We start from the raw sequence: 19,095 nt of genomic DNA, 5'->3' as shown, positions 1-19,095 counted from the left end.
CTCCTGCTTTGCCTGCTTACTTTTACGCTTCTAGGGGGAACAGTGGGAACCTGCATACCAATGAATGCAGCTTTTGCTGATCAATGACCAAAATACAGGACAGCCCTATTCTACTGGGGTAAACTTAGAACAGGAAGTTGAGAGTAAGTATATCCGGTGGAAAACAAAAACATGGTTAACCCCTTATGGCCGTGATGGTGAACCTTACGGCATGCGTGCCAGAGGTGGCATGCATGTGCCGTTCTCTGTGGGCACATGCACCGTTGCCAGTTGCTCTTCTGGTTTATGGTGCGCTAGCCAGCTTGTCTTTGTGGGCATCGAAGTGATGGAAAACAGCCTGAAAACGGTGCAAAAAATGGCCCAAAACAGGCCAAAACCAGGCTGTTTTCCAGGCCTTTTCCAGGCTGTTTTTGTCTTCGGGTTTCCGGTGCTCCGGTGTGCACACATGATTGCTGTCAGGATTCTAAGTAACCCGATTGTTCGGGTCCACACAAGGACACATGCACATGGACACGCGTTCCGGTTTGGGCACTTGGTACCGAAAAATTTCGCCATCACTGCCTTATGGGATGTCCCAATTTATAAAGTGCTAGGATGGCTAGGATGCACCAGCTGAAAATTATGTGCCTTTCAGGAGAAAACGGTTGCATTTTTTCATGTGAAAACTCTGGTTCTCAAAACTCAGGTAGCTCTTGACTTACAACAGTTCACTTAGTGACTGTTAGAAGTTACAACTGAAAAAAAAGTGACTTATGACCATTTTTCACACTTGTGTCTTTTGCAGCATCCCCACGGTCACCTGATCAAAATTCAGATGCTTGACAACGGGCTCGCACTTACGACGATTTGCAGCGTCCGTTTTGCAACCTCCAGACAAGCAAAGCCAGATTCAGTCAACAGCCCTGTTATTAATTGAACAACTGCAGGGATTCACTTAACAAACATGGTAAGAAAAGTCATAAAATAGGGAAAAGCTCATTGAACGAATTTCTCACTTAGCCACATACATTTTGGGGCCACTTGTGGGTGCAAGCTAAGGACTAAGTGTATAATGCTGTATTTCCTATGCTCAGAATCCCAAACTATTCATTTGAAGCATCAAATGCTTACTTCATATGCGCAACCAAGATGGCCTCAAGGATATGACCAATCAACACAGCTCAAGGACCAGCGACTCTTACTCATAACTTCCATAGCAAAAGGCTGCTCAAAGTACTAGCTCCAATTCTTTGGGTTTGTCTACTCCAGAGCCATCCTTGTCTCAGCAGAAAACGACACCACCTTGAAATTAGCTATTGCTGATCCCTATTTTATCACGGTCTCCTTTTTGGGTACTGCAGTCATCTGACTTCCTTCCAAGGTGATAAGTGGCCAAAGCTCAGAGGTTTTAGACAGCTGGCTGGGATAAGGAGAAAACATCAGCCCTAAAAAGAACTTAATCCTGCCTCATTCATGGGATGAGCATCAGATGAAGCTGAAATTACGGGCAGAGAGAAGAAAACAAAGGCGTTGCCAGACATACTGCTCTATGGAGAAGGGTCTGGAGATAAGGGACATTTATAAGACCTGGAGAAATAAGACCTCCAGGTCAGTGGTGAAGTGTAAAATTTGTTACCACCGATTCTGTGGGCGTGGCTTGGTGGGGAGGGTAATGTGACTGGGTGGGCGTGGCCAACTTTTTTTTACTTTTTAAAGCATTTTTTCTACAACCTCTTCGGCCGAAGAGGTTGTTAAAAAATGCTTTTAAAAGACTCTCAACGATCCCAGCTGCATTGGCTGATTGTCAGAGGCTTTTGTTTTCTTTTAAAAACATTTTTTTGCCTTTAAAAGAAAAAAAAAGCCTCTGACTTTGGCTGAAGAGTTTGTTAAAAATGCTTTTAAAAGGCTCTGATGATCCCAGCTGAGTTGCCTGATCATCAGAGGCTTCTCTTTTTTTTACTTTTAAAAGCATTTTTTCGGCCGAAGAAAGAATGCTTTTAAAAGTAAAAAAAAACCCCCACCTCTGATGATTGTGCAGCTCCGCTAGGCATGGGGGCGGGGTAGGGATTTTTGCTACCGGTTCTCTGAACTACCTGCCGCCATCGCTACCGGATCGGGTGATCCGGTCCGAACCAGGAGAATTTCAACCCTGCTCCTGGTCCTGGAGAAAAGCTAATAAGGAACTGAAAGTTTTCTAAAACAGAGGAATTTGTGAGTAAGGAGGGATGCTGAGAACCAAATCAAGTATTAGAATGCATACAGAGGGAATTGTATTTTCTTCTTATTTCAGGAAAATGCACAACTGTTTTAAAGAACTGCATTTGAACCACATGAGTTCTGAAGTAATGCTTTTTTTAGAAAAAAACACAAATATGGTCAGTTAGACATCTGCAGCAGTTATCACTTCTAGTGAAATAGCATTATTATACTATAGTGGGTAAAGAGCCAAGAATCTTCAAAATATAGAGGCAGCTCTTGTGTCCTTTTCTGGTTGTTCATTTCTCTCTCTCTCTCTCTCTCTCTCTTTTCTGTGATGTTCCAGATGTTTATTTGGCTGCCTCCAGAGAAGCCAAAGCTGGCATCTGAGTACCTCCTACAGTTGCTGGTTGGGTTGGGTTGGGTTGGGTTGGAAGAGAGAGGTGGAGAGGGAGAAAAAAAAGCATCAATTCTCCTTGCTTTAGTCTAACTGCAGACATTTATCTTCTGAGCACTATTGGTAATGAAATAAGATTAACGGCGGTACAGCTGAATGCTTTAAATTAGCAAAAGTGAACGTCGGGTTCAGAGGTCGGCCATTTTGTTTGGACTAGGCTCTGTCACCATCCACTCTCATTTTATAGGAGGGACTCTGTTTTAAAGCATATTGGTTGTGCCAAATTTGATTTTTAAAAGGATGTTTAATTAACACTCTCCTCCCCCCTCCCCCCCCCAACCCAATGATTCCTTTCCTGAATTTCCATTGTATAAGCTGCTGTGACAAAAGGAAAGCCAATGGCTAGAGAGAATCAGTACATTAAAAACGGAAAATATAAGGTGCGGCGAGGAACGCTCTTAGGGAAAGAAAACCCCTAAGCGTGCTGAGTTTTGAATCCTTTCCAACGATCTAAATACTTTGCCTTTGAGCTACAGTTATTAAAAAGGGGTTGAAGAAAAACATCTTGAAAATAAAACAGATGTTCTTGCATGGTTACTATTTTCATTATATGGCCAGACACGGAAATCCTCTCCAGAGCAGGCCTGCCATCAGTTCACACCAGTGGTGGTTTCAAATTTTTTTACTAGCGGTTCTGTGGGTGTGGCTTGGTGGGCATGGCAGGGGAAGGATACTGTAAAATCTTCGTTCCCTCCCCACTCTAGGGGAAGGTTACTGCAAAATCCCTATTTCCCAATCAGCTAGGACTCAGAATAGATGGGGATGGGGCCAGTCAGAATTTTTACTATCGGTGCTGTGGGTGTGGCTTGGTGAGCATGGCTTGGTGGGCGTGGCAGGGGAAGGGTACTGTAAAATCTCCGTTCCCTCCCCACCCCAGGTGAAGTTACTGCAAAATCCCCATTTCCTCCCAATCAGCTGGGACTCAGGAGGCAGAGAATAGATGGGGGATGGGGCCAGTCAGAATTTTTACTACCGGTTCTCTGAACTACTCAACATTTCTGCTACCGGTTCTCCAGAACTGGTCAGAACCTGCTGAAATCCACTTCTGGTTCACACCTCGCTGATAAAATCCCAGACACGCTGGCCAGGCCATGTTGCAATGATGCCGGACCATCGCATCCCTAAACAGCTCTTCCATGGTGAGCTGTCTCAAGGAAAATGATCGCAAGGGGGACAAAGGAAGCGATACAAGGAACGTTGAAAGGTTCCTTCAAGTCCCTGAATATCGACACCACCTCCTGGGAAACCCTGGCACAAGACCAATCGACATGGCGCACGCCGATCCACCAAGGCTGCCAGACATCTGAGGACCACAGCACAAGAGAAGCGAGCACTCCGCAAAGCCGGACTTGCAAATGCTGCAGCAATGGTGACCACACATGTCTCCCCGACATGTGGCAGAACATTTCGTCCCCCGTATAGGCCTTACCAGCCACCTGTGGACCATTGGTGGGATTCATTTTTTTTTTTACTACCGGTTCTGTGGGCATGGCTTGGTGGGTATGGCATTGCTTGGTGGGCATGACAGGGGAAGGATACTATAAAATCCCCATTCCTTCCCCACTCCAGGGGAAGATACTGTAAAATCTCCATTCCCTCCCCACTCCATGGGAAGATATTGTAAAATCTCCATTCCCTCCCCACTCCAGGGGAAGGATACTATAAAATCCCCATGTCCTCCTGATCAGCTGGGACTCTGGAGGCAGAGAATAGATGGGGGCAGGGCCAGTCAGAGGTGGTATTTTCCGGTTCTCCGAACGACTCAAAATTTCTGCTACCGGTTCTCCAGATCTGGTCAGAACCTGCTGAAACCCACCTCTGCTGCGGACACATCGTGGATAGCCCACAACCTGTTAGATGTCAAGGTCCTCTTCGAACAAGATAGATGAACATCATCATCATTAAAAAGGGTTGAAGAAACACATCTTGAAAATAAAATGGATGTTATTTCATGGTTACTATTCCCCCCTTCCCGCCCCCTTTATGACAGGATTGTTATGGGACTTTCTTGTTCTACGATGTGAAAACAGAAATCCTAGTCTATTGATTGGAAAAACATGTTATCTCTCAAACGGAGACACGTTTTTTGTTTTTTTCGTGGGAGAGAATGCAAAACTAACAAAAGCTAAAAGAAAACATGCTTGTGCGTGTAATGAATTCTTTTATGGAGAAAGCTACACTTCAAGTTCATTACCGTGGCATTTTTCAATGGAAATTTGCCTGGAGCCCTTTCAAGGAAGGAAAAAAAAAAAAGGAAATACTAAACAGAGCTTTTTATAGCAGACTTAAAAGAAACTGTAATGCGCAGGTATAAAGTGAATGATCAGTTTGAAGGAGAAATGTACATTCCCTCCCTCCCCCAGCCCCAGCTCAAGTTCTTGTTAGCATACATACACCATTATTATCTTTTCAGGAAATGCCAGAGCCCTTTCCGAGAAATTCTCAGTTTTCATACATTTGGGAAGTGTATTTACAATTATTTCAACAGCACCACGACAGCTGGTGAAAAATCAGTTACTTTCTTCAAAGCTGAAAGATTTGGTAGGGTGTGTGTGTGTGTGTTTGTGTGTGATGGGGCACTTCAGCTGCAAAAGCTAGTGGCCTAAATATATCTCTGCTACACTCTGGGGCTTAATGAAAAATAAATATATGCAATGCTTTGAGTAAATATGTACCCAGAACAAAGGGCTTTGAAATGGAAGTGTGCAGTGGGAACTCACAAACCATTTTTCTATGCAGAGAATCCTGAGATGTCAGCTAAAGCTTAATCCTTGGTAGGAATTTGCCTCCAACCAAGGTCATGGCTGAAGACTAATGGTCAGAGTTAGACTTGGGCATTTTAGGGCCCCGGGGCCCTATCCGATCCTTTGGCTGGGGTCTATGAAAATTTGTGCATAGTCAAGGCTGTGGTTTTCCTAGTTGCAATGTATGGCTGTGAAAGTTGGACCATAAGGAAGGCTGAGCGCCAAAGAATTGAGGCCTTTGAACTCTGGTACTGGAGAAGACTCCCGCGAGTCCCTTGGACTGCAAGGTGATCGAACCAATCAGTCCTACAGGAGATCAACCCTGACTGCTCTTTAGAAGGCCAGATCCTGAAGAGGAAACTCAAATACTTTGGCCACCTAATGAGAAGGAAGGACTCCCTGGAGAAGAGACTAATGCTGGGAATGACTGAGGGCAAAAGAAGAAGGGGACGGCAGAGAACGAGGTGGCTAGATGGAGTCACTGAAGCAGTAGGCATGAGCTTAAATGGACTCTAGGGGATGGTAGAAGACAGGAAGCCCTGGAGGAACGTTGTCCATGGGTCACAATGGGTCAGATACGACTTCGCAACTAACAACAACAAGCTGGGAAGCCCGACCTATAGCCGTGGGGCCACTATGGGGCCACAGATGACAAATCTATTGATGGGGAGCAAGTACAACAACATTATTTTTGTTTTGTTTTACCCTAGAAGATAAAGAAGGCATTAATTGTTGAACCGATCAACAATAGCTGATAGATGGTAGACAACAGAAAGGCCTGGAGGAATGTTGTCCATGGGGCCACGATGGGTCGGACACGACTTTGCAACTAACAACAACAACGATAATTTGCTGCAGCCAACTCGCCAACAGACAGAGAGGCAACTCACCATGGCCAACTCACTGCAGGACAACTCGCTGTCAGACAAGAATTACATTAATATCAAAGAAATGGTGGAACAGAATAATTACAGAAAAGATGCAAAAGGAGGGACAGAATGAAATGTGAATGGCAAAATTTTAAAATAACTTTTTAAATTTATTTTAAATAATGAAATAAAATGGTTAAACTGTCCTGCAGTAAGTTGTCCACCGCTGAGTTGGCCATGGAGCAAGTAGTCAAATTCCCCCTTGGGGCTATCATAAGGTCAATTGAAAATCAAGTGTAAATATGTGCATCATAGTGGGGCAGAAGAAGTAGCCAAGTCAGATCCAGCTCTGCACAGTTGCCTTCAGTTGGCTGGCAGCTGGGTGAGGAGAGAAAGCACTTTTCTGCACAGCACTCTCCCATCACCTGGAGCAGACCTGAGGAGATGGTGGTGGCCACCCACTTGCCATTGTGGCCCAGCGGATCTGGCAACAGATTCAGACAGTGAGGAGGTTGGGGAGGAACATGGGCCAGTCCTGGAGTCTGAGGAAGGCTCTGACAAGTTCTCTGTGTCAGAGGCCAAGATGGGGCCAGCGCCATCTGAGAGTTGTCAGCTGCCTTCGGAGTTGGACATTAGAGGGGCAGAAGAACAGCTGGATCCTGTTCCCAGTGTAAGCAGGTGCAGAGCTGCCAGGAAAAGGGAACAGCTAAAGAACAAGGGTCGACTAAGGAGTAAAACCACAGGTGGATAGTGAATGGCCCCTTCCATAGGGAATAAAGAAGGAGCGAAGGGGAGGGGAGATTGCAGGAGACAATTAGTTCATTTGGGTGAAAATCCATTCCTGCATTCTTGCCAAGTATCATCGGTTACAGTGTGGAGTCTGAAAGATATCGGCCTGGCCACTCTCCAAGCCTGATAAAAGGTCGGTAATTGCGAACTATCTTGAAAGACTGTGGGAGAGGAAAGACTTTGCTGGAGAGGAATTCACTGTAAATTAAATAAAAGGGGTTTATGGGGACGAGGACTCGGCTTCGTGCTGCTGGGGAAGCCTAGGTCAGAACGCTTGTACCGTGGTTGAAGCATGGCCTTATTTATTTATTTATTTATTATTTATATTGTTATACCGCCCTTCTCCGAAGACTCAGGGCGGTGTACAGCCAAAATAAAACAGTAACACAGCAATTAAAACAATATCACTAAAAATCTAATTCAATTGGCTAAAAAGTTAAAAATAAAATAAAAATTATAAAAACCCTATAAAACCCCATTAAAATTCCCATTAGGCCAGCCCTGCTCGATGAAATAAGAAAGATTTGAGCTCGCACTTAAAGCACCGCACCTTGCGGTGAGTAGGCAGAGAGCAGCTGGGAGCCCTCCACAATAGTCCCTTTCTCTTGGGAAAATTAATTGCTGGGTTAGAGTGTGGGACCCTGTCTAGAGAGATCCAGGTTCAAGTCCCCCCTCAGCTATGGCAGCTCACTAGATGTTTTAGGGATAGGCTTTTTCCTTTCTTTTCTGAATTTCTTTCTATTCTGAATTATGATGAGAGGGAGGAAAGAATGCAGGTATTTTGCCTTAAGACAGACGGACAGATAGATAGACAAATAGAAAGATGGGAGGGGGGAAGGGCACCTGGGATTCATCTACTCCAAATATTAAAACATTCAAGGTGCCTTTGGCTTTAAATCTATATTTATATCTTCCCTCTGAAGTATTTCAAGTTTTCTGTTTCACGTTTATGGGGGGGAAACGAGGCGAAAATGGAGTGGTGGGGCAAACTCTGGATCTTAACCAGTGGAGGTCAACTAATACCCATGGATCTACACAATGTGAATTCCAGGAGATTGGTTCCACAATCTGTTCGCTCTTTCTAATGCAGGAGGACATGTTGTGAGTGAACGCTGGTGCCTGACAAGTTCATGACTGTGTATTTCCTGATTATTATTTATATTATGGATTTATCCTTTTTGAGGAGGGGTTGCTTTCTACGTTAGGCTAATCTTGGTGGTCAACCCTTCAGGAGCCTTCAAACATGGATGGATGATACACAAATCAGGTCTACAAGCAAGTATGTGAATACTGAAATAAATGCTTGGTGTGAAAACCATCTGAAGTTACTTGCTAGATGTCTGAAAATCCTCCCACCCCTGTTTTGGTGACCCCCAATATCTTCTTGTGCTGTCCACAATTTACTTCTCCAGCCCCTCCTGTTTCCTGCCAACTGACGTCCTTATCCACTGAAGATTAATTTATTATCGTTTCACCTCTACAACAGTGAACCTGCTTACTAGACAAAGACATTCTCTTTCAGACACACACAGGGTTTAGTTTTGTTTTAACATGAGAGAGAGAGAGAGAGAGAGAGAGAAAGAGAGAAGGGGAAAGGAGGAGAGAGAGAGAGAGAGAGAGGAAGAGAGAGGAAGAATAAGAGACAGGGAGGGAGAGAAAAAAGAGAGAGAGAAAGAATAAGAGAGACGAAGAGAGAGAGAGAGAAGAAATGGAGAGAGAGAGAGGAAGAGAGAGAGAGAGGAAGAGAGAGAGGAAGAGAGAGAGAGGGGAAGGGAGAGAGAGAAGAAAAGAGAGGGAAAGAGGAAAAGAGACGGAGAGAGAGAGGAAGAGAGAGGGGGGAAAAGAGAGGGAGAGAGGAAAAGAGAGGGAGAGAGGAAGAGAGAGAGAGAGAGGAAGAGAGAGAGAGAGGAAAAGAGAGAGAGAGAGAGGAAAAGGGGGGGAAGAGAGAGGGAGAATATGAAGCAGTTATAAAACCTTGGACACAGATTGCTGCCCATGCTTAACCACAGCTTAATAACAAACCAAGCAAAGTGGAAAGCTTATATGCTGGTATTGCACTGTGAAGTTTTATATTTGCCTTTCAGGGACACATTTTAAAAAAAGTACACAATAATGGCTGGAGGGAAGTAAGATACCAATAAGTCATAATCAATTTCACTCTTTATCGCATTGTCTAACAACAATGTAAAATATCTATTTTACCAGACCAAGCATGGTATCATTCAATTTTTTTTTTTAAAAAAAAGAATGAGCAAGGTTCCTGTATCTAACGTCTCTCCACGGAAAACCTATCAGGTCAGAAATAATCAACCTTCTAACCTTCATGCTCTGGGGAGAGTCACCACCCAGCTATAGATAGCAAAGAAGGTAAAACTCTTAGCAGCTGAGTCCCAATGAAAGAGTGTCAAGCGAATGAGCAGCCTTTTCTTCTCGAGATGGATAAAACGTATTTGAAACTAAACCATTACTATTGCTATTACAAATTCCAACTTGCTCCCAGACACGGCAGGAATGGGATCACGGCAAGAATGATGCGTTAAAACTTTAAGATTCTTCTTGGAATGCTAAGGACCTGAGAATAGAATAGAATAGAATAGAATAGAATAGAATAGAATAGGGGAAGGGAGGGGCAGCGGCAGCGGCAGCGGCAGGGGAGGGAAGGGAAGAGAAGGGAAGAGAAGGGAAGAGAAGAGAAGAGAAGGGAAGGGAAGGGAAGGGAAGGGAAGGGAAGGGAAGGGAAGGGAAGGGAAGAGAAGAGAAGAGAAGAGTAGAGAAGAGAAGAGATCTGATTGCTAAAATGAATTGAATAGACTAGACTAGATTAGACTAGACTAGACTAGACTAGACTAGATTAGACTAGACTAGACTTCTTTTATTGGCCAGATGTGATTGGACACACAAGGAATTTGTCTTTGGTGCATATGCTCTCAGTGTAAAGAAAAAAGAAAATATATTCGCTATATAATATAATCATAAGATACAACAGTCAGTAATAGTCGTAGGATACTAATAAGCAGCCAATCATACTAGGAAACAATAAAAACAATATAAATTGTAAAGATACAAGCAAAATGGATATAGCCATGGGTGGAAACAGATAGGTACTAGTAAGGGTGAGAAGAACGATAGACTTAGTAGTTAATTTGACAGTGTTGTGGGAATTAGTTGTTTAGCAGAGTGATGACATTCAGGAAAAAAAAACTGTCCTTGAGTATTGTTCTGTTGTATAGTGCTCTATAGCCGTGATGGTGAACTGGTGGCACGTGGAGCCATATCAGTGGGCACTGATATGGTACCGGTGAGCTCAGCTCCAGCGCGCATGTGTGCACTGGCCAGCTGATTTTTGGGCCTTCTGGGCTCTACAGAAGTAAGGAAACAAGCTGTTTCTGGCCTCCAGAGGGCCTCCGGAGGCAGTGGGTTTTTCAGTCTCCCCAGGGGGCCTCCGGAGGCTTGTTTTTCAGTCTCCCCAGGCTCCAGAGCCTCTCTAGGAGTCTAGGGAGGGTGAAAACAGCCTTCACCACCCCCAGAGGCCCTCTGGAGGCTGGAAACAGGCTGTTTGCCAACTTCCGATGGGCCCTTTTTTCGCTCTCCCCAGACTCCAGAGCTTTCTAGGAGGGCAAAAACAGGCTTCCCCACTCCCCCAGAGGCTGAAAATGGCCCATTTCCTGACTTCTGGTCCCACAGGAATTCAGCAAATGGTTGTACCTGGCCTCCGGAAGGCCTCCGGGAGGTGGGGAAGACTGTTATCACCCTCCCCAGACTCCTAGAAAGGCTCTGGCACCTGCAGAGAGTGAAAAATGGGCCTGCCGGGCCCACCGTACCATCACGTGCCAAAAGTGAGGGAAGCGCGGGGGTGTGCATAGAATTATGGGTGTGGGCATGCACATGTACAACCTCCCCTCACGTGACCCCTGCTTTTGGCATGACATGGCAAAAAGGTTAGCCATCATTGCTCTATAGTGTCTTTTTGAGGGTAGAAGTTGAAGCAATTTATGTCCAGAATGTGAGAGCATCTACTCTAAAAAAGATTCCTGAACCAGGAAATTTGGGGCTGGGGACAGTGATGTCAAAATGGGAGAAGCAATTGGATGACCATAGCCCCTTGCCCTTTTTATGTATATAGTGGAAGCCACACATGTAAAAAAAGGTGGGGTGTTTTGATTGTGTTTCTGTCCTTGAACCATCCATTCTTTGATCCCACAAGCTCCCAATATCTTGCAATTGCTAGGATTCATAAATTCTTATCTCCCGCTTCAACACTTTGTGGGTAAAAATCTAGAAAGCACAGAAACAAAAGGCTTTGACAAGCTAACAGTTAGCAGTCTGCTTTCTCTAACATCTCACGTAACTTCAGAATTTGTTGAAATTATTTGTGGAAGATGGTTCTGAGTGTCAATGACGCCAAGAAAGTATTAGTAGAGAAGGTCGTGGCTTTAGCAAGTCATTTGCCCAAGGTTTGGTTTCATGTTTGTTTGGAAGGGAAGCAATGTAAGTTTTTGGATGAGAGGAAAGGATAGGAAAATATAATGTACTTGGTGAAAACGATGCAACTTTTCTATATTAGAAACTATTAAGATACTTTCAAAGTATATATTCCCACATGTCATTGAAGGGAAGAAACACACAAGGAAAACTGTGGCGTCTATTAGCAAATCTGTTCAGCGGAGGACCTTTTCTCTAAATGTGTTGTACTCCTTCTAATTCCCCAGAGTCCTGGATTAAAATATTCTGAAACTGATGATGTTCATGTTTCCATAGTTTTATCACAAAGGAGAAGAAGGAATTTCCATTGCTGGAAAACTGCCCAGTTGAGTTCAAGAGATGAACCCACAAACACAGCATAGTTTACATGTTGTCAATGTTCTTCATGATAAAAAGAGAGGGAGGAAGGGAGGGAGAGAGAAGGAGAGGGGGAGGAGGAGGAGGAGGGAGGGAGAATATGCAATAGAGGGCTCAAAGGAAGTCCACTCAGCTCATTCGTTCTTCTAGCAGTGAAACAAAATTAGATTGGAATGAATCTTCCTAAATCTTTGGTTGGGTATTTGCTTTGGAGAAAGAAAAATGAAATTATCCACATGACCTCACAACATCCATCCACTTCTCACTGGCTTGTGGATCTTTGCGTTGGACACCCTTATGTTCTGAAAATCTAATAGTAGTAGTAATGAGTAGAAGTAATAGTAGTCAGGGGTGGGCTTCAAAATCTTTAACAAGGGTTCTCTGCCCGGTTGCTGGATGAGCGTGGCTAGTTGGCCTCCTGCACCACGAGGGTGGAGGGGAGCACGTTTTTGCTCTCCCTGGGCTCCGGAGGCTTTCCTCAAGCCTCCAAGAGAGCAAAAACAGCCTCCCCAGGCTCCAGAGGCCCTCTGGAGGTAGGCCCATTTTTTGCCCTCCCTGAGCCGCCGCGCATGCCCTGTACTTACCTGCATCCAAAATGGGCCCCGTGGGGACTCCTGGGAGGGGTGGGTGGGGCGGGGCCAGCCAGGATTGGGATTTGGGGGTTCTCTGAACTGCACAGAATCTTAGCTAGAGGTTCTCCTATACCCCTGCGAACTCCCAGCAGCCAACTCTGATAGTAATAGTATATCACTAAAAAAGTCAGCAAGAGAATGAGGATTCATAAACAAAAGGATTTTCAGGACTGAAGAATGAGACTCAATTGCCACTGCTGGTCTGATTCTCACATCATGCTAAGGTATCTTTTCATTCCCTCTGTTCTACTGAATATTGCAAATTGACCCAGCACAGAAGCCGCAAGCCATGATTTACAAACCATATTAAGTTTACCCAACAAGTTAAGCTTTAAATAGGCAAACAGCAAAGCATCAGGGAGCACTTTATGACAGCCCTACCTTGATCTCCTGGCTTGACCTGCCTTACCAATAAGTCTTCGACAGGGGTGTGATTCAGCCGGTTTGGACCAGTTCGGGTAAACGGGATGTTAATTTTAATCTGGTTCGCTGAACCGGTTGTTCCAAGGACTGGCTGACCCCGCCCACCCTGCCCCAACCCTCCCAGGAGTCTCCACGCAGCCCATTTTGGATGCCAGGTAAGTGCAGGGCGCGCACAGAGGCTCTGGGAGGGTGAAAAACAGGCCTACTGGAAGTACCGGAAGTCCAGAAATGAGCCCATTTCTGGCCTCCAGAGCCCGGGAAAGGCCGTTTTCACCCTCCTGGAGGCTCCAGAAAAGCCTCTGGAGCCTGGGGAGGGCGAAAATGTCCCCCTCATGGTGCAGAAGGCTGAGTAGGCCACGCCCCCATGACCACACATACACACAGAGTGAACTGGTTGCTAAAAATTTTCAATCCCACCCCTTGTTTTAGACTATATATTTATACGCCACCCAGAGTTGCTTTTCAGAGTGAGATGGGCAGCATATAAATTTAATAAACAAACAAACAAATAGACAAACAAACCCTATTTATTTATGTCCTCACGGATCTTTAATCCTTTTCTCCAGAAGGTGTCCCTACTCTCTCTTGAAGCCACATCATCGGATATTCAGGGTATCAAGTTTCCCCCAGGGTTCGGCCTGATCCCCAACTCTGACACGTTTTGCACCTCAACCTGGCTTTGTCAGTTCCCCCTCGCACCCGCTCTACGCCAGCAACGGTTTGCGTCTCCATTGCACATGCCGAGTTTTCAAAGCGCTTCACGTACCTTTCTGCAGTAATCCTTCAAACAACCCTGTATAATAGATGAGTAATATTATCTCTGTGTTACAGACACAGTAGGGGGAGAAAAAGCCGGAGATGAGAGGAAAGAGCTTGCCTAAGGCAACTAAGTGAGTTCACAGCAGGGACAAGATTTGAATGTGGGGTCCCAGAACTCAGCCATTTAGCAAGAATACTATTCTACTTCTCCGTTGCCAGGTATTTTGCAAAAAAAATAAATAAAAAAAATAAAAATTAAAAAAAATGTTATTTTTCATCAAGCTTTATTTGAATGCAACTCCTTGGCTTGTCCAAGTCCAAGGAGTCGCATTCTGCTTTTTATTTAGGAATAATGATAAAATCATCACCACCAGGATATAAAACTATGTCGATTACTGCATTTTCATAGCAACCTCTAATAAGTACTAAGGAGTTCAATCACATCTCTTTACCGCACAGAAAATGCCAGTTCTTAAAGTAGTCATCTCGTTTCCCCAAACCATTAATCACTCAAACTGTGACAAATATTTAGCTCAGGTCCATTTCATTTGTGCCTGTATTTTTTTTTCCGACACAATACATTTTTGCAATTAGTGCCTGTTGAAATGTCTGTCCTTCGCCTGAAGAATCAAATAAAGATAGATAGAAAGATGATAGATAGGTAGATAGATGATAGATAGATAGATAGATAGATAGATAGATAGATAGATAGATAGATAGATAGATAGATAGATAATGAATAGATAGAAAGACACAGACAGATAGATAAGTAGGTAAGTAGGTAGGCAGGCAGGTAGGTAGGTGGTAGTTAGGTAGGTAAGTAGTTAGGTAGTAGGTATATGGATGGATATTAAAAATATAGTTTCTCAAAAAAGATACTGATTCATTCCTTTGCCTAACCTCTCTGCCAAAAGACTTAAGAGAAAGAAAGGCACAAAAGTTGGTTGCAAATGTGTATTTCCAGAACAAGGGAAGAAAATTCTTCCATCTTTAATTTAAAAGCAATAAACAAAGCTACTTCTTCATTGTGCTAACAACTCATTATGACACAATGTCTTCTTCTAGGATTTGGGAATTAGGAAAAACCGAAAGAATGCTAAGAAACAGTCCACCAGTTATTTCACTAATGTCGCAAGAGTTCGGTCCAAAACAAGAACGGAGAACTCCAGTGGAGAAGCCAAAGATCAGCAACCAATGAAGAGCAGAGAAGGAACAAATACCAGGCTGAGGGTACAGAAGCGTCAAGACCAGGCAATCAGGATGCACCCCAGAAGAAGCAGGCCAATAACAGATTGTTGGTTTCCTATGAACAGAAGGTTTCATGGGCCCATCTTTAGGGATCCAGCTACTATAGGGTTTAGATGAATAGAAGTGAACTACCAATAAAATGTCCTCTGGTCCAGATTTGTAGAAGATAATCCCACTAAGATGCCTTATGAAAAACAGAGCTGTTGGAAGAGGTCTACTAAGTGAAGGTTAGCCGAATTGCTTTCATAGGAGGAAACCATCAACTCTATAGTGCTTGGTTGCATGGTTTATTGGTACTATTTGTGTCAAATTATGTCATCTGTGTTATAACGCAGCTTAATCCTGTGTGCCCGGATGCCTTTTCAAATGATGAAAAGCTAACAGTTTTGTACAGCTTTCTATAATTACACAAATGATGTGAAGTTGATGCTTAGGCAAATGACCTAAACAAATGCAAAAAGAAATGAATTACATCAATGAGAATTGGACCGACGTTAAATTTTAACAGAGAACCTTTTGCTCCCAAGATCAACAGCCAGGATTAAATCAAGATTTTGCTTTAATATGCCAAGTTGAAGCACCCCTGGTGGGAGAAAATAAGCCATATTTATGCTGCTTTGTGACCCTGCAGGAAAGGCAAAATAGAAATTTAGCGATGTTATAAAACACAAAGAAAACATCGTTTTCGATGGCGCATTGGTTAGAATGTGATATTTCAGGCTACTTCTGCTGACTGACTGCAATTTGGCAGTTCGAAACTCACCAGGCTCAAGGTCGATTCAGCCTTCCATCCTTCCGAGGTCAGTAAAATGAGGACCTAGATTGTTGGGGGCAATATGCTGTAAACCATTTAGAGAGGGCTGTAAAGCAGGGCTCTCCAACCTTAGTAACTTTAAGGCTTGTGGACTTCAACTCCCAGAGTTCCTGAGCCAGGCTTGTGGACTTCAGGCAACTACCTCAAAGTTGCCAAGGTTGGAGACCCCCTGCAAAAGAAGATACATCTTTGACTGAAATCCTTCTTCCATTACAAGTAAAAGTCCATAAAATCAAAAGTTTCGGCCAGGGGTAGTCAACCTTTTTATACCTACCGCCCACTTTTGTATCTCTGTTAGTAGTAAAATTTTCTAACTGCCCACCGGTTCCACAGTAATGTGCCGTGTATCGTCGTCTGCGCATGCCTCTCGCGCATCGTGGATTTGGTTTGGGGGGGGCGCTGCCTACCAGCTCTGCTTGTCTGTTACAGCTGGGTGGTGTGGGGGGAGATGCACAAGCTATTCTGGGACGAGGCTCTTTTGTTTGTGGTCGCGCTATAGTGCCATTTAGTTTCACTTAGGTAACATGAACTAAACTGATGCACGGGCGATACAAATAGTATATTTTCAGAAATTTAAATTGTCACGGGGAATTTTATGAAAACCTAATCAAAATGTTTTTAAATAATGCTATGAATTTTTTTTAAAAAGTCAATTAAATAATAAAAAAAGGAAAGTGCTTCAGTATTGGAGCTACTGCCCACCATGAAAACTGGAATGCCCACTAGTGGGCGGTAGGGACCAGGTTGACTACCACTGGTTTAGGCAATGTCACTTCAATGATTTCATTGGGTCAGGCCTTTCCAGAGTCCTACCTGAGGTAAAGGAAAACAATTAAACCAAAAGGCACTGCTTTCCTAAAAAGTATGCCCAAACAGGAGTTTCTTGTAGGGAAGTATGGAATTCCATCCACCTCCTTGTGAACAAAATCACTTCATGATCCTTTCATTCTATGAAACTCTGTGGCTATGCTATTTGTGAACATAAAACAGTTTAGAGAGAGACCAGGGGGGCGCAACTTTCTTTGTCCTCTATGCAACATTTATGATACAGGATCACGACCATCTACAATCCCAGGAAAGGACAATAAAATGTGATATTTCTAAAAAGCACTAAATCATTTATAGAATAGGGAAAGGGTTAAGGTGGCTGAAAATGATTTAATGTGAGATATTTCTCCTGCATGTAATGGCCTAAATGTTCACCTTCTGAGACATGTATATATATAATCTATGCTAATAATTTATTCTAGATCAGGAGATTGGAGACATTTCTAAGATAGTAGCATAAGCTTCTGGATCCGAGTCATGTGCCCCAATGATAGGCAATTTGGGACTTTGAATGGGTATCGGGTGGAACATCAAGAATTCTTTAAAAATTACAAAATTCCAGGAAAGTTAAAATTTGTGCCTCAGTTATATTAACTGCTGGTTCACCATCTGAATCTAGTTTTAGATTATGAGGACTAAATCCCTTGTGTAACTTCAGAGATTTAATTTTTCAGGCCATTGGCTCTAATCTCTGAACCAAATCAACTTTCCAAATCAGATTGATCGTTCAGATGGAATTTGTCAAATTGAACGTCTCCAAAATGTTCAACAGCTCAGAATGCAACCCCTTGAGTATGTATGTATGTATGTATGTATGTATGTATGTATGTATGTATGTATTTGAGAAGCCAAATATGCTTCAGAATCACGCCAAACTTTGGGTGTTTAGAAGGAGAGCCGACTCACGTACACCTGTTGAAAGGGTCTATAATGACTCACAGCGGCCAAGGGGGCGTGGCTGGGTGGGTGCAGCCATCTGACTGCAGTCATGTGGGCATTGCCAGGTCAGCGTGAAGAACTAGGTGCAGTTGGTCTCATGTCCAGTTGCCCGGGGCGACTTGTTATACAGCCACCTGGCCATGCCCACCCTGTGGCAGCCACCCAGCCACACCCCACTTGGCTGTGGCAGATGGCCGTGCCCACCCAGCCACCCCGAGTCATCTGTGCCAAGTGGGTTGCACCTAGTTCTTTGTGCTAACCTGGCAAGGCCGACCCAGCCACGCCCACCCAGCCACGCCCACCTGGCCCCTGTGAATCTTCCCATTCCGCCGCTGAAAGAATAAAAGTCGAAGACGTATCAAAGGTTACTTATATTTAACTAAGCACTGCAGACTTGCTGTTTGGTCTCCTGGAATCAGTGGCCAGAAGATATTTCGTGACCTTCCTCTCATTTGAAGAACACTGTGCTATTTAAACAAAAAACAAAAAAACAAAAAAAACACCACAGTCTGTTTTGGGATGATTTTATGGCACTCTGTTTTAATAATGGTTTAACTGCTGCTGCTATTTTAATGCTGTTTAGTGCTGTGGTTTGCTGTTTTATAGCTTGTGCTCTTCTACCGTTATTTAATCAAAAGCTTTCTAAATAGCTCTGGGAAGGTAAGCACCCTAAAATATCATTCTTTCAATGCTAGGATTTGCCCGGCATGTTGAAAACCAGGTTCTAAACATTGGCAAGGGCCAAACGGAAGAGCAGTGAGTCCTAGAAGACTCTGAAAGGCTGAAGGTACCCAGTTGTCCTCCATATCCCCTTAAAATGAAGGCCCCGTTTACTCAGGAGGGTTTCTGAAGGGTGTGGGAGAGATGCTGGTAAGGCACATTTTGGGGGGAATTTTTTTGCATCTTTTTCTTAACGAATGGCCGCTGTCTTTCTTCCATGGTGGGAATCTACAGTCAATTTCCCCCAAGAAACTTTGAGAATGGAGACCTGTCAGAACGGACGTCAATCAAAGATGTAACTAAACTGAAACGTTTCGTATTTTCCCCAACAATTTACCGTTCGGCTTGATTTATGAACTGGCTCCAACTCGTCGGAGGGATGCGCCGAGCCTAATTATCAACATTTGCAGCCTGCTTTGGTTTTTATAGATCAAATAAAAGCACGGGCGGCTTGCAGCAATGGGAGCTTCTGCGCGCATGGCAGGTGATGCACCGTGTTGACGCTGTGAAATATGTCTCCTTCTTTGACACTCCTGTAATAGTGATGCTCTTCGCTTTCCTTGTATCCACAGGGTTTATGGCCCATAAAGTTTAATAACAAATTTAACAGCTGAACAGTGAAAACGCCGTGGTAAGAGGTGGTTTGTCATCTAAAAATGGGACCTGGCTTTCAGTGCAGACCAGCCTGTTTTCATCCTTGTTCGTGTAAAGATAGCACAAGAAAAGGTCACACTTATGACCAGTGGACAATTACAAACTATTAAACAAGCAGAGAGCAGGGACACCTTTGTGTTAAACCACTGGATCTTTGACCACGCAGGGGAGGAAGGACAAAATTTTAGCTAGTAGTGCTGGCGAA

The 19,095-nt window shown here is 43.9% G+C and overlaps 1 protein-coding gene and 1 long non-coding RNA gene across 9 annotated transcripts in view; one reads left to right on the top strand and one right to left on the bottom strand.

The window, feature by feature from the left end:
• Positions 1–19,095, bottom strand: part of WWOX (WW domain containing oxidoreductase) — a 736,218-nt gene that overhangs the window by 216,832 nt on the left and 500,291 nt on the right. The window lies entirely within an intron of this gene.
• The window catches only part of LOC131184147 (uncharacterized), a 153,136-nt gene that overhangs the window by 57,102 nt on the left and 76,939 nt on the right, over positions 1–19,095 (top strand). For 5 of the 6 annotated variants that reach the window (XR_009151927.1, XR_009151928.1, XR_009151926.1 and 2 more), the window contains exon 2: positions 785–946. This is a non-coding gene — a long non-coding RNA (uncharacterized LOC131184147). Of the gene's footprint in view, positions 1–784; positions 947–14,752; positions 16,131–19,095 lie in introns of those variants that run through there. The other variant, XR_009151929.1, reaches the window with a different exon arrangement.

This window comes from Ahaetulla prasina, chromosome 12 (assembly GCF_028640845.1).
Source record: "Ahaetulla prasina isolate Xishuangbanna chromosome 12, ASM2864084v1, whole genome shotgun sequence".
NCBI lineage: Eukaryota > Metazoa > Chordata > Lepidosauria > Squamata > Colubridae > Ahaetulla > Ahaetulla prasina.
This window is presented reverse-complemented; position numbering and strand designations above follow the sequence as displayed.